This window comes from Schistocerca nitens, chromosome 1, assembly GCF_023898315.1.
Source record: "Schistocerca nitens isolate TAMUIC-IGC-003100 chromosome 1, iqSchNite1.1, whole genome shotgun sequence".
Taxonomy (NCBI): Eukaryota; Metazoa; Arthropoda; class Insecta; order Orthoptera; family Acrididae; genus Schistocerca; species Schistocerca nitens.
The window spans coordinates 825,066,640-825,084,894 of record NC_064614.1 but is presented as its reverse complement, the minus strand read 5'-3'; the positions used below and the strand labels follow the sequence as shown (position 1 = coordinate 825,084,894).

The following is an 18,255-nucleotide window of genomic DNA, read 5'->3' as shown; positions in this document are numbered from 1 at the left end:
CCACTATAAAAATCACATTTTCCCCCAGAAAACTATAATATACTGTCTAGAGCCTTTCTGCGTGTACAGTATGTATGTTAAGAAAAAATTTCAGCACAGAGACGGATTACTGCACTGTAATGGAATTCGAGGCGATCAAAAATTCGGTAATTGTTCTTTTTCTGCTTGTACAGTTTAACACGAAAAAAATATTTTGGTCTTTACAGTTTTGTGTTAAACATTTTTCTTGTAGTTCCCCGTGAGAAGAATTCCTTTTAACATTGAATCTCGTTAAAAGGTGATTATTTTTATATGTTACACTTTTATACTTCGCAAACAGCAACAACGAATGTAGCAGATCTCAGTTTTATGGGACGAAACTATGGGCGGATCGCCTCTCGAACCTGATTTTCTGTTTTCCATGGACATTGCTTCATCAATCAGGCGATCTGATCACGCCTAATGAAGTGACTGACAGCATACATTTGTCAAGCGAGTATTCCCTTTCCTTCCTAACTCTACAGTGAGGATCTTACGCTGCTGTGAAACCTGGCGTCACTGAGTGAACGTACAGAGCGGGTTGGCCGGCTTATCCGTAGACGTAGGGCTGCTGTTAACAAGGGGAAGGCCTCAGACACGGCCAAACGATTTGGCTCATGTTTGGCAGGGCGCTTGTGTAACACTAAAAGTTAAAGACTCTCCGTTCTGTCAGAAAACGACCCCTAAACTTCATGACGCACAGACACCACATACACGCAGTCGATAAATGATAGAAAACCGAGCATTTTCATGTCATATACGGGCTCCTATTTTTCGAGTAACCGAGAAAAGAAAATTTCACGACTGCCGTATGTTTACTTATAAGATGAACTCTTTTTCATCGAAAGCAGCGCTGGCCTTAGCGCCTGAGGCAACTAGCAGTGATCGGATCATTTGTTTACGATTCCTACATGCATTTTGCGGGTATTTTTTCATACTTATAGCTATGCGGCAATCGTAAAAGTTAATTTTTTTGTCTTATTGGAAAATATGCGTTTGCCGACCCTGTACTTGAAAGAAAGATAAACTCTGTTTTCAGTTATCCATCGAGTGCATAAATTTTGAGTCGATTGCGCTATCTGAACCTCTGGGGTGGTTTTCTCAAAACGAGTAAAACGGGGTGGACGTAGTAAGCCAGAATTTCTTCTTTATTTTAGGTGGACATGGGGAGCAGCTCGTAACAAGGTGAAGGTTTGTTTTTGGTCCTTGGGACGTGATTGGACAGCGTGACTGGAACCGCACAGCTCGCGAAAGGCAGGAATTTGATTTAGAGTCGCAGATGACATTCACTTCACTGACAGTATGCGGTATACGTGAAGAACTCTGTTACTCGTCACAGTCTCTTGACTTTCGCTTATCACTTCTGCACCCGTTTTCGACAATCTTCCATGACCGGTGCTGATGAAAGACGCGGAAATATTGTACCAAGTACACTTCTCTCCTGAATGGATACCCTAGAAGTCGTCAGCCAAATGAGTCTTTGGAAATTTAAAAAAACTGATGCATGGTGAAACCTCTGAATTATATGTAAACAACAACTCAAAGTACCATTATTTTCATGATTTTATAGAAAAGAAAACCATACTGTGAAAACTATAATTATCTTTGGTAGCCTTTCTTTACAAAATGGCTCGTTACTGTTTGCTCTAGAAAACGTCAAATTTAGGCAGAAAAAAGTTGAGAGGGAAGATTAATTTTGACCAACGCGCATTTACGTGACTTCATTCATGCCTAGAATTATTCTCTGTGACGAAGAGTGCAGGTTTTTTACTATTAGGGACTTCGCAGAACTTGCGAATTATGATATTTTCTGGATTTGACGTGCTTAGGTAGAAACAAATCGAATGTTGTCTTTGTTACAGGTGTTCGCAGCGAATGTAACACTCAATCATTACCGCCGCGCCGGCACTCGTTCGCTGCTTTAGTGTTCGACCATCACCTCGGCTGCTTGCACGGGGTCTAGCGGACCACGTTTGATATCTCGGTAAGTCGTCGATAGAAAATCCGTTTCTTTCTTTGGAGCGGAGGGAGCGGTCTGTAAATGGGACTGAACAGTGTCGTGCATCATACTCGTATCAGTGGATGTATGGCCCATCATTGTCTGTTTTTTTCTTTTCAATTAGTGCGAATTACATCGGATTAATCTGTTAAATTGGGAGGTATACAGGTAACGTTCGTATTGAATATAATTTCCTGTTTCGGCACGTAAAATCCTCCATGGCTGTACAGACATGAATGGTAAACATACGACAAAATTGAATCAACTGAATATAACTAAAACTCGTTCTGATGTTACGAGAAAACATGAAGGAAAGGTGTACACAGCTCAAGTTCTGTTTTCGACAGATACAGTGCTAGTAACCTTTACGCAAAAGAAAAATGAAAAATTGCATGTGATGAGCGCAGGGCATAAAACACAGCGACAAAAACTACAGGTAAGATAAGAAAACATAATGTAGGTACACTGCGGCCAAGCGGACAGTTGACACATAGAACGTATGCCTGTTGAGTACAGGGCATTGAACAGTCTTCGTTCGTGTAACTTCAATGCATCCGTGATATGGATGTATAATTTGACTTTGTTCTCTTCTGGACAAAAGCAGAAATAAAATATTCTTTCCTTGTTTGAAGAAATTAATGTTAGCACCATAATTTGATGTTAGTGAATAAGACACGAGCTATTGCGGACCTCCTAACAACGAGTTTACATAATCCAGCACCTGCTGCGCGTGCGTGCGTACGTGAGTGAATATATACGTACAAGTGTGTGTACATGCACATGTTTTCAACTTGCGTGCGGCGGCGATCATTAGTTTCGCTAGGGAATACCATTTTCAAGTCGACGTATAATTACATTAAAATAAAAATATCTTTCTAGGATAGGTTTGTACACAAAACATCATATCCAAGTTAGCAGTTGTATTCGTCAAGAAAATTTACATCAAAAGCTTATGTACGGTCGTATGTTCGCAACATCACGTAACTACACAAGTATTTACTACCATTACTAGTCGTCAATTTCACATTATTCACTAAAAGCAGCATAAGGTAGTAAGACGGATTTATTACCGAGCGTGGTGGCGCAGTTGTTAGCACACTGGCCTCGCATTCGGGAGGACTTTGGTTCAAATCGGCGTCCGGCCATTCATATTTAGCTTCTCCGTTATTTCCCTAAATCGCTTTAGGAAAATATCGGGATGGTTTCTTTGAAATAGCACGGCCGACTTCCTTCCCGATCCTTTCCTAATCTGACGGGACCGATGGCCTCGCTGTTTGGTCTCCTCCCCCAGACCAACCAACAACAAAAAATGATTCAAATGGCTCTGAGCACTATGGGACTCAATTGCTGAGGTCATAAGTCCACTAGAACTTAGAACAACTTAAACCTAACTAACCTAAGGACAACACACACATCCATGCCCGAGGCAGGATTCGAACCCGCGATCGCAGTGGTCGTGCGGTTCCAGACTGTAGCGCCTAGAACCGCTCGGCCACTCCGGCCGGCAAACCAACAAGAACAACGGATTTCTTCGAATATACCCTGTCATGAAAAAGCGGTATGCACGTATACAGATTGCGATAGTATCGCGTACGCAAGAGTATAAAAGGACATTGCATTGGCGAAGCTATCATTTGTACTCAGGTGATTCATGTTGAAATGTTTCCAACATGAGTATGGCCGCAGGACGGGAATTAACAGACATTGAACGCGGAATGGTAGTTGGAACTAAAGGCATGGGGCTTTCCATTTCGGACATCGTTAGGAAATTCAATGTTCCGTGATCCACAGTATCAAGAGTTTGCCGAGAGTGCTACCACATTTCAGGCATCACCTCTCACCACGGAGACCGCAGTGACTGATGGTCTTCACTTAACGACCGAGATGAGCGGCGTTTCCGTAGAGTTATCAGTGCTAACAGATCAGAACTGCGTGAAATAACCGCAGAAATCAATGTGAGACCCACAACGAACGTATCAGTTTGGACAGTGCGGCGAAATCTGGCGTTAATGATCTATGGCAGCAGACGACCGACGCGAATGCCTTTGCTAATAGCACGGCATCGCCTGCAGCGTCTCTCCTGTGCTCGTAAACATATCGGTTAGACCCTAGACGACTGGAAAACCGTGGCCTTGTCAGACGAGTCCCAATTTCAATTGCCGGCTGGAGTGGCCGTGCGGTTCTAGGCGCTACAGTCTGGAACCGAGCGACCGCTACGGTCGCAGGTTCGAGTCCTGCCTCGGGCATGGATGTGTGTGATGTCCTTAGGTTAGTTAGATTTAATTAATTCTAAGTTCTAGGAGACTGATCACCTCGGAAGTTAAGTCGCATAGTGCTCAGAGCCATTTGAACCCCATTTCAATTGGTTAGAGCTGATGATATTGTTCGAGTGTGGCGTAGACCCCACGAAACCATGGGCCCAGGCTGTCACCAAGGCACTGTGCAAGCTGGTGGTGTTTACATCGAAAGGATTGGGTCCTCTGGTCCAGTTGAACCTATCATTGACTGGAAATGGGTATCCATTCATCGACGTCATGTTCCCAAACAGCCGTGAAATTTTTGTGGATGACAGTGGGCCATGTCACCGGGCCGCAATTGTTCGTGATTGTTTTAAGAACATTCTGGATAATTCGAACGAATCATTTGGCCGCCCAGATCGCCCGACATCAATCCGATCGAACATTTATGGGACATAATCTAGAGGCCAGCTCCTGCATAAAATCATGCTCAAGCAACACTTTGCCGGCCGGAGTGGCCGTGCGGTTCTAGGCGCTACAGTCTGGAACCGAGCGACCGCTACGGTCGCAGGTTCGAATCCTGCCTCGGGCATGGATGTGTGTGATGTCCTTAGGTTAGTTAGGTTTTCATTAGTTCTAAGTTCTAGGCGACTGATGACCTCAGAGCCCGCATCTCGTGGTCGTGCGGTAGCGTTCTCGCTTCCCACGCCCGGGTTCCCGGGTTCGATTCCCGGCGGGGTCAGGGATTTTCTCTGCCTCGTGATGGCTGGGTGTTGTGTGATGTCCTTAGGTTAGTTAGGTTTAAGTAGTTCTAAGTTCTAGGGGACTGATGACCATAGATGTTAAGTCCCATAGTGCTCAGAGCCAGTTGAACCAGTTGATGACCTCAGAAGTTAAGTCCCATAATGCTCAGAGCCATTTGAACCAAGCAACACTTTAGCAATTGTGGATGGCCATACAGGCAGCATGGTCCAGTGTTTCTGCAGGGGACTTCCAACGACTTGTTGGGTTTAGGATACATCGAGTTGCTGTTGTATGCCGGGCAAAAGGTGGTCCGACGCGATAATAAGAAGTATGCTATGACTTCTCAGTGTATGAGAGCTGTGGAGCTCGTCTTATAAAAAGCGATTTCTTTAAGAAAGGGGCATCTCGACTTGGGAGTGAGCCCGGGCGTTGCAGTTTTCACAGACGCTACTGTAATTTAGCGTGTTATTCCTTCTCGCAATTGTAAATGGGGTAAGTTAGCCGACAATGTTGGCTCTGAGCACTATGGGACTTAACTTCTGAGGTCATCAGTCCCCTAGAACTTAGAACTACTTCAACCTAACTAACCTAAGGACATCACACACATCCATGCCCGAGGCAGGATTCGAACCTGCGACCGTAGCGGTCGCGCGGTTCCAGACTGTAGCGCCTAGAACCGCTCGTCCACTCCGGCCGGCCACAATGTTGCACCCGACAAGGAATTAATTTATTCTTCCCAGATTTACTTAGAAATAACAGTCATCGAATTTACTGCTCTTTCGGCGATATATGAGGTAATGCATTATGAAAAAGAAGACATGGCTTTGTAAGAAGCATAGAACTTTTCTCTCCACTTTTTGGGCTGTGATTTAAATCCTAACTTGTGCTAATACATTTTTGCTGTACGTCGCACTAACTGTTGCACAATGCTACGAAAAATAAATTATGGATTTTTGAGGAGCATAAAAATAAACCGTACAGGCTGCTTTGAATTGGTAGAAGCTTACGTAGAGTGTGCTGTAGCGCGAGGCGCGCACCATCGCTGGCGGGGATTAGTGTGAGCCCGGTGGAGTGACGTCACGCGGTGCTCGGTTTTGTGCGCGCGTCGGCACGTCGCATGTATTTTTAAAGAGGCGGCGGCTGTGGGCCTCACGTGCTAGCGGCCGGCTGGCCTTGCCGGGAGGAGCGCTCGCGTCATCAGGAAGCCGACTCGCCGGCGAGGCCCGCATTAAATGCTGCGCGGGACCTGTCCGTCGTCCACCGGCGCTATTCCCACGGGGACCACTGCTTGTCTACTGTTCACAGCAATTGTTTGCTTGCGACCATATTTTCTCCGTACTGTCACCTACTCAAGACGGCTGCGCATTACCATATAATTACACAACTTTTCCAAAGATCAATGGATTTGATTATCTTGACACTCATTGCTACACCTCTCAAATCTATGAAAGAGGAAATCTATTCACAGATTCAAAAGACTAACAGCCCTCTTGAACACTGCGCAGAACATAGACGCTGTAGCTGCCTCTACAGCTTGATAAATCTACCCCGATCGAATGCTGTATCCAGGCAGCTCATCCTATGGAGTATGAGAACTTGTACATTTTTAGTATCTGTCCCCTCTCGGCAAAATTTTGTGTAATAGCGCGTTTCACAGAGGAGTCACAAAAGGATATCTCTGCCGCATGATTATGTATTTCTTCCAGCATGAATTGCCGTGTACTCGTACAAACTTGGATCGCCGCGACGGTATAAAGCGTGTAAACACTAACTGTTTACAACGTACCTTAGTAGTTAGGTGAAGTCTAGAAGAAGTTGGGGGTCTATCAAGCCGGGAAAACAACCTCTAATTGGTGTACAAAAGCAATCTAAGCTACTAAGCACATGTACGCAGCACGAGACCTTGGCTAAAATCGCCTTTAAATGTTAAAAATCCCTTGTTCTTGCACTTACAAAATGTAAAACTGGCGTATGTATGAATTTTATCTCAAAATTTTGTGTATTTTAACAGCATAATACGAGGGCTATCCACAAAGTACATTACGTTTTGGAATTAAAAATAAATAAAGTATTGGAAATTTTTTAAGCGAAGGGAAAGTTGGGCTCAAAGATCTTGCTGATTCACGACAACGCCCGGGCCCACACGGCAAATGCCACTGGTGAAGTTCTCGAATCTTTTAAGTGGGAGTTGTTTCCTCATCCGCCGTACAGTCCCGACATGGCACCGAGCGACTTCCACTTATTCCCAGCAATGAAGAAGTGGTTGGCTATGCAGCGTTTTGATGACGACGCACAGCTTCAAGAAGAGGTAACCACGTGGTTGAAGGCGCAGGCGGCCGAATTTTACGACGAAGGTATTTCCAAGCTCGTCCATCGCTACGATAAGTGTCTTAATTTAAATGGGAACTGTGTAGAAAAGTAGTATTTAAGTGCGGCTTTCATCTGTATATAATAAAAAAAATTTCCAATACTTTATTTTTAATTCCAAAACGTAATGTACTTTGTGGATAGCCCTCGTATTATCAATTGAACCGTTTTATTCGTCTGTCCTTCTTACTACAAAACGAATGTGCTTGTAAAAGGTAAGTTTAGATCGAATTGTAAGCGTAATTAGTTTTTCATAATGTTTACAAAATTCTTTATTTTATTACCTTCCCGGGAAGTTGAAATTAATAATTTTTAAAGAGATAGCCGACTAAGCCGTTGGCGCAAGAGAACGAGAGGGTACTGAAAATCTAGCGTGGCACGTTTGTGCTGTAACTAACTACACGGCGCAACAGAATGAAAGGATCACTTCCTCGAAATCCCGTAATTCCCACTCACTGCGACGCATGGGTTTGAAAAGTGGCTCACACAACATTTCTCTGGAATCGTACAAAAGCGTGGCGCCCTGCGACGTCACCCTAGGGCTCGACGACGCCTCAAACAGCAGGTTTTGATGCAGGCGGAAAAAAGACTACAGTTCAGAACATGTGAGGTGTAAGGTGGGTTAATGACGTCACTTTGACACCAAATTTCACCAAAATTCTCTCAATGCCACGGTGGACGTGTCACACAATCGGAAGTTCGTCACACCTCCCTCTTACCCCCGTTTCATCCCGTCCTTTGACGCCTCTGCGGTGGAGGTCACAACACAACGCCCAACGTTGAAATCTCATTCTTCATATGGCCTAGGAAAACATTGCAGACACACCGCAGCTCTGATTCGGCAAGAAAAGGAAGCAGGGGTTGGTGTAAAGGGTGTCAACGAAACCATCCCTTTCCCTGGCGCGATAATTCCCACCCATCACGCCCTCGAAAATGACAGTTCGCAGAGCGATGAACAGCCGGCCGCTGTGGGCGAGCGTCTCTAGGCGCTTCAGTCCGGAACCGCGCTGTTTCTACAGTCGCAGGTTCGAATCCTGCCTCGGGCATGGATGTGTGTGATGTCCTTAGGTTAGTTAGGTTTAAGTAGTTCTAAGTCTAGGGGACTGATGACCTCAGATGTTAAGGCCCGTAGTGTTCAGAGCCATTTGAACCATTTGAAGAGCGATGAACAACAGGAAGACGTTTTTACAACCTTCGACACCGGTGACACCCTCGGACGTTGTAAACCTTCTCTAAGAACATTGTGGGCCTGCATCCACATTGAACGTGATTACGCCTCTTTGGAGCACAGCGCGACCGCAAATTTTCCTCGCATGTAATGTTTGGAACCACTAGGGGCCGTTCAAAACCACTGGACAAAATTTGAACGTGATCCGAAGCAGCAAAGGGTGCTTACGCTTTTTCAGTGCACCTATTTTGTGTCCTTCCGTGGTGTGATCACAGGGAGATGCGACATTGACATATGCGTGAATAAAACGGCAAAGGGTCCGTTTAAGACCACCCCCCTCCCCGTAGTTAGCGCCCACCTTTATTGCGAATCTGAAAAAATGTACCTGTATAGAAAGAACCCGTCTCGGAAGTCCTAGGTGCTTCCATACCGGCAACCCCTTTCGACATTCTCCGATTCTGGCTGTCAGGCGCAAGACTTGCATTGTAGCGGCGAAAGGGTAGCAGCGTAGCCTGCCTGCAGGCGCCGGGACTTACTTCGAGGCTCCTCTCTAACGTGCTCACCCAAAGGCGGATTGGTGGGTCCAGTAGTTTTACCGACCTAGCGCGTGTGTGTGTGTAAATTTGGTCCCCTCCCCTCTGTATTCACACCGCAGAGGCCGCAACATAGGAACGCTGGAAAAGCATAGGCACCCTTTGCTGCTTCTGAATACGTTCAAATTTCGTCGAATGACGTTGAACAGTCCTTAATGGTTCCAATCTGTACACGAGAACAAAAATTGCGGTCACATTGTGTTCCAAAGGAAACAGATCTCGTTTAATGGGGATGCAGGTCTCAGTGTCCTTAGGGAAGGATTGAAACGTCCGAAGGCGTCAGCCGTATCAGAGGTTATCAGTAACATCTTCCTGTTGCACTGCGACCTGTCGTTTTGGACTGCAAACTATGTAGGAATCAACGCCCCGGAGAAAGGAGTGGAGTCATTGACGCCATTAATGCACCTTCTGCGGGCTTATCCTTCCGATTCTGAGTGGTGGAGTGTCTGAAACGTTTTCCTCGGCCGTTCATAAGAAAACGGCGTGATTCCAACACTGTTCGTCGCGGTTGTAACCTCCATGCCAGTGGCGTCAAAGGAAGTGTTGAAATGTGGTGCCAATCTGACATGATTAACGTACCTTACACGTCACACGAACTTCTGACCTGTGGTGTTTTTTCGCATTTGTCGGCACCTAGCTGTTTGAAGTGTCGCCGACCCCAAAGTGAAGTCGCAAGGTGCCAAGCTTTTGCACCATTCCGGAGGAAGGTTGTACGCACCTTTGAGCCATCAAACTTAAGCGTCGCCATGATTGGGAATTACGAGGCTTAGAAAAAGCGATCCTTTAATTAAGTTGTGCAGTGTATATCGAATTTTCCGTCTCTGCTTCACCTATGCCACTGTGGTACGTTGTAAACAGTTATCGTTTATACCTTGTGTAAAGTAGACGGGAGCACACTTTACCGTCAGTCTGTCCAACGTTTTTCAGTGGAAATATTACCGGTAGCTTAAATATGGCTACGGCTGATTCCCCCAATTTTACCGATAGATTAATACTATGCGGAAATATGTTAGTGTGACTCTATTGTGGGGCGGCGGGTGGAATTATTGTTATAAATGTTTTGTTTTTATTTATTTAAGTGTTCCTATTATTTATTGCTGTTGTTTGCCGTTCTCAACACTGGCTCTCTAACTACAATATTGGCAACCAGAAAGTGATTAGCAAAACGTGAAGCCTGTAATTAGAATTCCTAGTGCCCGCTTCATCTGAGAAATACATTTATAGCTACAGCTTATATCTCTGAGGGATTAGGAGATTGCCTGGGATTCATAGTCAAAAACGATTCTCTCTAAAATGTTCACTATATTCTGAAAGTCACAGACCAAAAAAAGAATCCACACCATCCAACTACCAGAGCAGTTCAGAGTCTAATGCGCTGATGCAACTATAACTGTTCAAATTAAATGTTTAAGTGAATGCTCGCCATAATTTGATGATAATGTTCATCAAACGCCACGCTAAATAATGGTAGAATGTCTATCCCGCGGCGGCACGTGAAAATACGACAAACGCAAACTGAAGATAGATCATTAAAGTCATCCCAGAATTAACACTTCATTCGAAAACGATTTCATGGTTACGCGTATCCCGAGTAACTTATTACGGCATCCGAGGCTGTTTATAGCAAAGCCGCGGTGCGGACGGCTAAGGGAACGCCTGATCAAATCCGCTCTCCCGACTAGTCGCTGGGCTAGTAATGCATAAATCATTGCTTCCTTTGCTGATGGCCGATGAAGCTTTCAATTTAAATGTGCAGTCAGCACACAGGTAAGTGATCGTAATAAAAGTCTGACGTGCCTAAGTCAAATATTTTGGGCGAGAGAATTAATTTAATTACACTACACGCAGTACACGAGCTCTGAACTTGCCCTTTGGAGATACGCTATCGCTATAGTTTTATAGATATTCAGTTGAAACTTCTCACATCTTTATGATTATAGCGGATCTCCCTTCTACTTAAATTTAAACATCCTAACCTTATTTATTCGCCTACTTAATCTATCTTGCTTCCTTAATTTCTAAGACAAAAACCAGAATATCATGAATTTCAACTAAAATTTTAATTTGTGAGATCCAGAATACTGTTTCTACTAAATTATTATGCAAAAGGAATCTAAATATAAATTTTTAAGTTTCTAGCTCTTTTCTGTTGCGCCAAAGATTTTTACAGAAAAACGTACAAATTTCGGAAATGGTTAAAGTTATTGAACTGATATTCAACACATATTGATTTAGTATTACTCCTGACATGCTAGAAACGTTTCAGGTTATTTACTTGATTTTTAAAGTATTGCGCAACATTTATGACGTCAGAGCTAGTTACAGCGGACTAGGCTGGCACACAATGGAAAGACTGATGTGAATTTTATACGGCGTGAGTAGGCTGCTTCCCTACATCACCCTCTACTTAATTTTTTTTTAAATATAAATAGAAAGAAAAAAATTACAATAAGGGAAGCAAGAGTACAGATTAACTCCCTATGAAAATTAAAATTGAAATGTAAACATATAGAAATATTAAAAGAAAACTGATTACCTACTTCAATTATTTAAATTGCTGGGATGTTCACTGTTTAATAAGCAACATTATCACTCAATATTTAAGCAAAATTAATGAAACACTTTGGCATACATATTGCCTTAAACAGACAAACACATTAAATATGTAAAATTATGAAAATCTTAAATCCATTAAATACATTTTTACATACACAAATTCAAAGAAAATAACACAGTTATTCATGATACATAAACAGATAATTATATCTTAGCAGTCTTTTCTAAACCTGAAAGAAAATTTCACAAATCATGACAATTTCATTTTTACACACGTGGTTGTAGCCGCTTTGGCTGCCGTTCTACACTTCCATTCACAAGGGTAGTGGAGGGGAAGTTGCTATGGTGTGCGTCCTTCACGTTCACTCTAAATTACATGGGGAAAGGGGAGGGGTCACTGTGAGTTGTGTCCAAGTCACTCCACGCTTTCATGCAGCTACGAGGCTGCCATTATCTGGTTTGTCCTGTAGAACAAACAAATAGAGTGACTCTGTTCACTTAATATCTAAGGGTGGTGGGTCACAATGAAATGGGGATATATACATTTTAACCTTCAATATGTTGCTGGAACAAAGTTAACAGAACTTTTTCAATTTTACTCTCGCGGTTACTTAACTGTCATAAAATTGATAAACAAATGGCTCAAAACGCCGTTAGTCACGTACTAGAGAAAATTTATGCTCAAGGCATACAACCATAAATCCTATTTAATCTCAGTTTATCATTTCTGGGCCGGAACACTGAACCAATGCTCGGTACATTCCTGATACATTTGTATTTTATTTACTTAGCTGACTCATCTTCGATTACCTTATTCTTAGAGATAGTATGAGTATATTTGATTAGTAGTTGTCTTCTCAGCTTCTTTGTACATGTGAGTAACTTGTGGTAATAGTACAGTTCTGAGTGTGCAAAACACACTACGTTTAGTTGACTACTAAATCCACTTATTGGTCCTCTGCTACTCTGTCAGTTCCACATCTGCAATTATGTACTTACTTACTTTGCTAGTGTATGAACTTATTTAACACTCACTCTATTAACATTCAAAGCACAGGATAGCACATTTATTTCATATGTATAGTGTATTGCAGCTGATCAGTTTGCTCACGTGGCTATCCATTTACACTTGATTGGATGCTGAAACCACAGGTAGTCTCTCTCGACCTACCACTAAAGTGCATTAAGTAATTATGGACGAGCGTAATGCTAAATTCATTAAACCTATAGGACACCATGAGCTGCTCTGTCTCATCTAACATAAGGGTACCTATGGTCGCATTCACGCCTCCAACTCATAACAATACATGTGTGTCACCACACACCCAACACCAAAATAATGGCCAGCTCCAACTTTATACACTCCTGGAAATGGAAAAAAAGAACACATTGACACCGGTGTGTCAGACCCACCATACTTGCTCCGGACACTGCGAGAGGGCTGTACAAGCAATGATCACACGCACGGCACAGCGGACACACCAGGACCCGCGGTGTTGGCCGTCGAATGGCGCTAGCTGCGCAGCATTTGTGCACCGCCGCCGTCAGTGTCAGCCAGTTTGCCGTGGCATACGGAGCTCCATCGCAGTCTTTAACACTGGTAGCATGCCGCGACAGCGTGGACGTGAACCGTATGTGCAGTTGACGGACTTTGAGCGAGGGCGTATAGTGGGCATGCGGGAGGCCGGGTGGACGTACCGCCGAATTGCTCAACACGTGGGGCGTGAGGTCTCCACAGTACATCGATGTTGTCGCCAGTGGTCGGCGGAAGGTGCACGTGCCCGTCGACCTGGGACCGGACCGCAGCGACGCACAGATGCACGCCAAGACCGTAGGATCCTACGCAGTGCCGTAGGGGACCGCACCGCCACTTCCCAGCAAATTAGGGACACTGTTGCTCCTGGGGTATCGGCGAGGACCATTCGCAACCGTCTCCATGAAGCTGGGCTACGGTCCCGCACACCGTTAGGCCGTCTTCCGCTCACGCCCCAACATCGTGCAGCCCGCCTCCAGTGGTGTCGCGACAGGCGTGAATGGAGGGACGAATGGAGACGTGTCGTCTTCAGCGATGAGAGTCGCTTCTGCCTTGGTGCCAATGATGGTCGTATGCGTGTTTGGCGCCGTGCAGGTGAGCGCCACAATCAGGACTGCATACGACCGAGGCACACAGGGCCAACACCCGGCATCATGGTGTGGGGAGCGATCTCCTACACTGGCCGTACACCACTGGTGATCGTCGAGGGGACACTGAATAGTGCACGGTACATCCAAACCGTCATCGAACCCATCGTTCTACCATTCCTAGACCGGCAAGGGAACTTGCTGTTCCAACAGGACAATGCACGTCCGCATGTATCCCGTGCCACCCAACGTGCTCTAGAAGGTGTAAGTCAACTACCCTGGCCAGCAAGATCTCCGGATCTGTCCCCCATTGAGTATGTTTGGGACTGGATGAAGCGTCGTCTCACGCGGTCTGCACGTCCAGCACGAACGCTGGTCCAACTGAGGCGCCAGGTGGAAATGGCATGGCAAGCCGTTCCACAGGACTACATCCAGCATCTCTACGATCGTCTCCATGGTAGAATAGCAGCCTGCATTGCTGCGAAAGGTGGATATACACTGTACTAGTGCCGACATTGTGCATGCTCTGTTGCCTGTGTCTATGTGCCTGTGGTTCTGTCAGTGTGATCATGTGATGTATCTGACCCCAGGAATGTGTCAATAAAGTTTCCCCTTCCTGGGACAATGAATTCACGGTGTTCTTATTTCAATTTCCAGGAGTGTAAATACTTCAGGGACGTGTCCTTCACGTCTCAACCACAAACACTGTTCAATTCTATTACACTGCCATTCCTTGCTACACAAGGTGAGTTCATTTTTTCAACTTATCTGCATATTTTTAATAACACTAAGAAATCTCTTTTACTATTAATTAGTTAGCTCTACAGCATACAATGAGTTTCACTGCCACTTCAGATCCTGCTTGTACACGAATTTGTATATCTTTTTAAATTACTGTTGGTGGACCATTTCCAATAAAACAACAACTTTGTACTTATAATATTACCAGGGTTCTATACATACTTGTTACTCAAATACCTTTGTATCTTAATTACATCATACTTCTCTGTTTATGTCACTGTTAGGTTTATCACATTATGTATTTTCGTCACTAATCGGTGGATAGAATGGTTACAGAACTCATGGCTTGATAGCCATGACGGAAATTTTAGTATTTGAGAGTAAGAGCCGAAATTTTGGTGGATAGGAAAGCTGAAGAATGAGTGAGACCTGAAAAGGAAAGAAGATCTCACACAGCTGGGACTGCACAGCTGCCACACTGTGTAGAGGTTACAGAACAACCTCCTCCCTACAGAAATCATTCACTACCTATGAACTTCTTCAGGTCGATCACGTTCCTGGGACCGAATAGCTTTTTACTCTTAGGGTACTGTAGCCTTATGCATTGGCATGTGGTTTTCCTATGATCCTGAAAGGTCCTTGGCATTTACTAAGATTAACACCTTCGTCCCAATATCTCATTTTTCAGAACTCGTATAGGCAGCTCCCAAGTTTCATCATTAGTTACTACATGTTTATCAATAAAAGGTACCGTAATTACTCCGGTTATCGGCAAGACCATTTTTAACTGGCTTCTTTCAAAGTCAAGAACACTCTGATATTTCGACAAGAAATCTATGCCAATTAAAACCTCAATACTGAGATTGTTTACAATTAAGCATGGATGATCAATTAAATTACCATTAATAGCAAAGGGCAGCAAAGCTTCTTGTTTTACCGTTTTTGACACCTTGCCAGTAGCACCAATTATTCTTAGTCCTGATACCCTCATTACTGTAAGCTTGTCTTTACTAGGTAGTACATCAAAGAAGGACTTAGATATCGCACTCACCTCACTTCCACTGTCTAAGAGACAACGTACATTGATACCCAACATATTCACTATTATTATAGGGTGGCTTATTCTAGTTTGTACAGGTGGTTCCTCAAATTCATCCAATAGTTCCTTTTGGATTTGTCTCCAACTAAAGTGATCGACATTTGTCTTCATTACATTTAGGTCAAAGTGTGTAGGGGTTTCCTGAATTACATTTTCAGCTGCCTTTTCCAGTCGGTCTATTAATTGCAAATCGAAACACCGCACGACTTCATTACATTTCGTTTGCCGAACATGACCCAAATTACTGTAGTCTGAGCGATTCTGCGCCTCTAGACCGGGCATAACACTAGTTACAGCTAAAGCACTTTCCCTATTATCGTCGGGTTCCTTCTCAAATGACAACTGGTCACAGCTTCCGGGTTCATCGACCCCCAACAGGCTATCCTCTACATTCTCACTTACCTCCTGTCCTAAATCTATTAGTACAGTATCAACATCCTGCACAGGCACTTTAGATAAGAGCTCATCATCCTCATCGTAAATATAAGCATGAATTTCTTCTGCTTCTTCACCTGACAATTTAGTATTTTGTAGCTCTTCCCTACCATTACACTGCTGCGCCTTCTCTTTCTCTTCCCACTTAGAAAGCATCTCTAACATGGTATCTATTAAATACTGTGAGTGATCTAATAATTCTGCTGTATCCTTAGATGCTACCGACCCCTCATCCACATGTTCAGTCTGAGTATTCTGATCTGTCTTACCAATTACTGTAACTACTGGCTTAGGAAAAATAACCGCCTGGTGAGCGCCAGTGTCCTCATAGACGGGAACTAGTTTTCCTGCCTCGGCCTACTACTGTTTCCTTTATTTCCATTATAGTTAACTGGCACAGCATTGCTTTCCGCGCTGTTGTTTACCTGCATAATTTTGTTCGGAACAAAATTACTTTCATTTGGATGCCATTGTTGGTTCTGATAATTATTTCTCCAATTCCTACCTCTCTTAGGATGGCGAACACCTACTGTTCTGATGTTTACATTGCCATTCTGCTCGTTCTTAAAATTACTACTAGTGTTATTACCATTTCTGTTATTACGTGCTTGCTCCTCATTGGCAGCAACACGCTCTACACGTTCCAAATATTCAATGAAACGATCCAGATTGTCGCTAGGGGCAGATATAATTCTAGTTTGCTAATACCATGGCAGTTTGGCTTCAAGACTTAGTATTATCATTTCAGGTTTTAGCATTTTCGGCCAAATGTGACATACGTGAGATCCATGACCTGGCAAACTCTTTAATAGATTCCTTGCCTACATTGAAGCGTTTTCCACTCCAAAATTTTCTCAACACTTCATTTTGCTTATTACTAGACCAATACTCATTAATGAAAGCTGTTTTAAATTCCGCTAATGTTTTACACTTCAACATAACATCAGCTGACCAACGCATGGCGTCACCTGCTAAATGGCTGCTAATAAATGAGATTTTCTCTCGTTCAGACCAAGTTGGTGGAATCACATCTTCAAAATCCTTCCAGAAATCTAGCGGGTAGATATTTTTATCTGGATCGAACCGCAAGAACTGCCGACACCCGATAAAAGCGGCGTTTGCAGCTACAACTTGTTGTATACTACCATTACCAGAAGTTACTCTCAATGTTAGCACTAATATTTTCTACTCTCATTTCAACATTATCTACTCTTTGCACAATATGAGTAGTATCAGTCTTGATTGCATCAACTTCTGCTTGACATATATTTACTTTTATATTAACATCTGTAAACCTATGTGGGCACAGTTCAGATTCCACTTCGATCTTTTCTGTTAACTTCTGCTCCAGCTTCGCATCTTCCATTTGGAAGTCGTTGCGAACCTCAGCAACTTCGGATTTTACTGTTTTATATATCTCAGATAACTGTTGAGCAACCTTTTTCTTAATATCCTCATGATTGTAATCAATTTTATAATTCAAACTGTCCAGATCCTCTTTCAACTTATTGCAACCAGCCTTGAAGGAAGTTTCTAATTCAGCTTTATTGGATTCTAATTTATTGTCCATTGCCTCATACTTTAATTCAGCATTACTGCTTTTGACCTCAGTTATTTCAGACTTTAAGTCAGCTGTCATTTTAGCATTACTGGCTGACATTTTTGCATTACTGGCAGCTATTGCTTGTAATATAACATTTAAATCAATAGCCCCAGTATCTTTGGGTTGCTCACTCGCTGGTTTTTTTATCACACTCAGGTGACGAAAAACTAGCTCCAATACCAGAATCATCAAAACGAAATGAAACATCTGATAGATCAGTCATATGTAACTTATCCTTTTTAAACTATACCACCTCTGATGACTGTTTAGTTTTTAACTCATCAGATAAACTATCATCCACTAAATTAACAATTTCTGATTTCTGCTTTACTACAGGGGTCTCTATTATTGAATCATTGCCCCTTTTCACACTACTGTCAGGAGACAATGCTTCATATTTCACTTTAACATTACTATTTTCATGCATATTTACACTTGAACCGTTGTCTGGATTTACAGTTCCCTCACCAGACATAGGTTCTGATTTAAGTTTAACCTCAGTTTCTTCTGGCGGTTCCATTGCCGACAGTCTTTTAGTGCAGGTTAGTAAAAATTTTTAACAGCTTTTCACTTA

The 18,255-nt window shown here is 43.4% G+C and overlaps 1 protein-coding gene across 2 annotated transcripts in view; it reads left to right on the top strand.

Moving 5' to 3' along the window:
- Positions 1–18,255, top strand: part of LOC126262705 (serine/threonine-protein kinase par-1-like) — a 413,823-nt gene that overhangs the window by 95,667 nt on the left and 299,901 nt on the right. For both annotated transcript variants that reach the window (XM_049959489.1, XM_049959496.1), the window contains exon 2: positions 1,881–2,002. The gene's annotated coding sequence lies outside the window, so the exon portion shown is untranslated. The remainder of the gene's footprint in view (positions 1–1,880; positions 2,003–18,255) is intronic.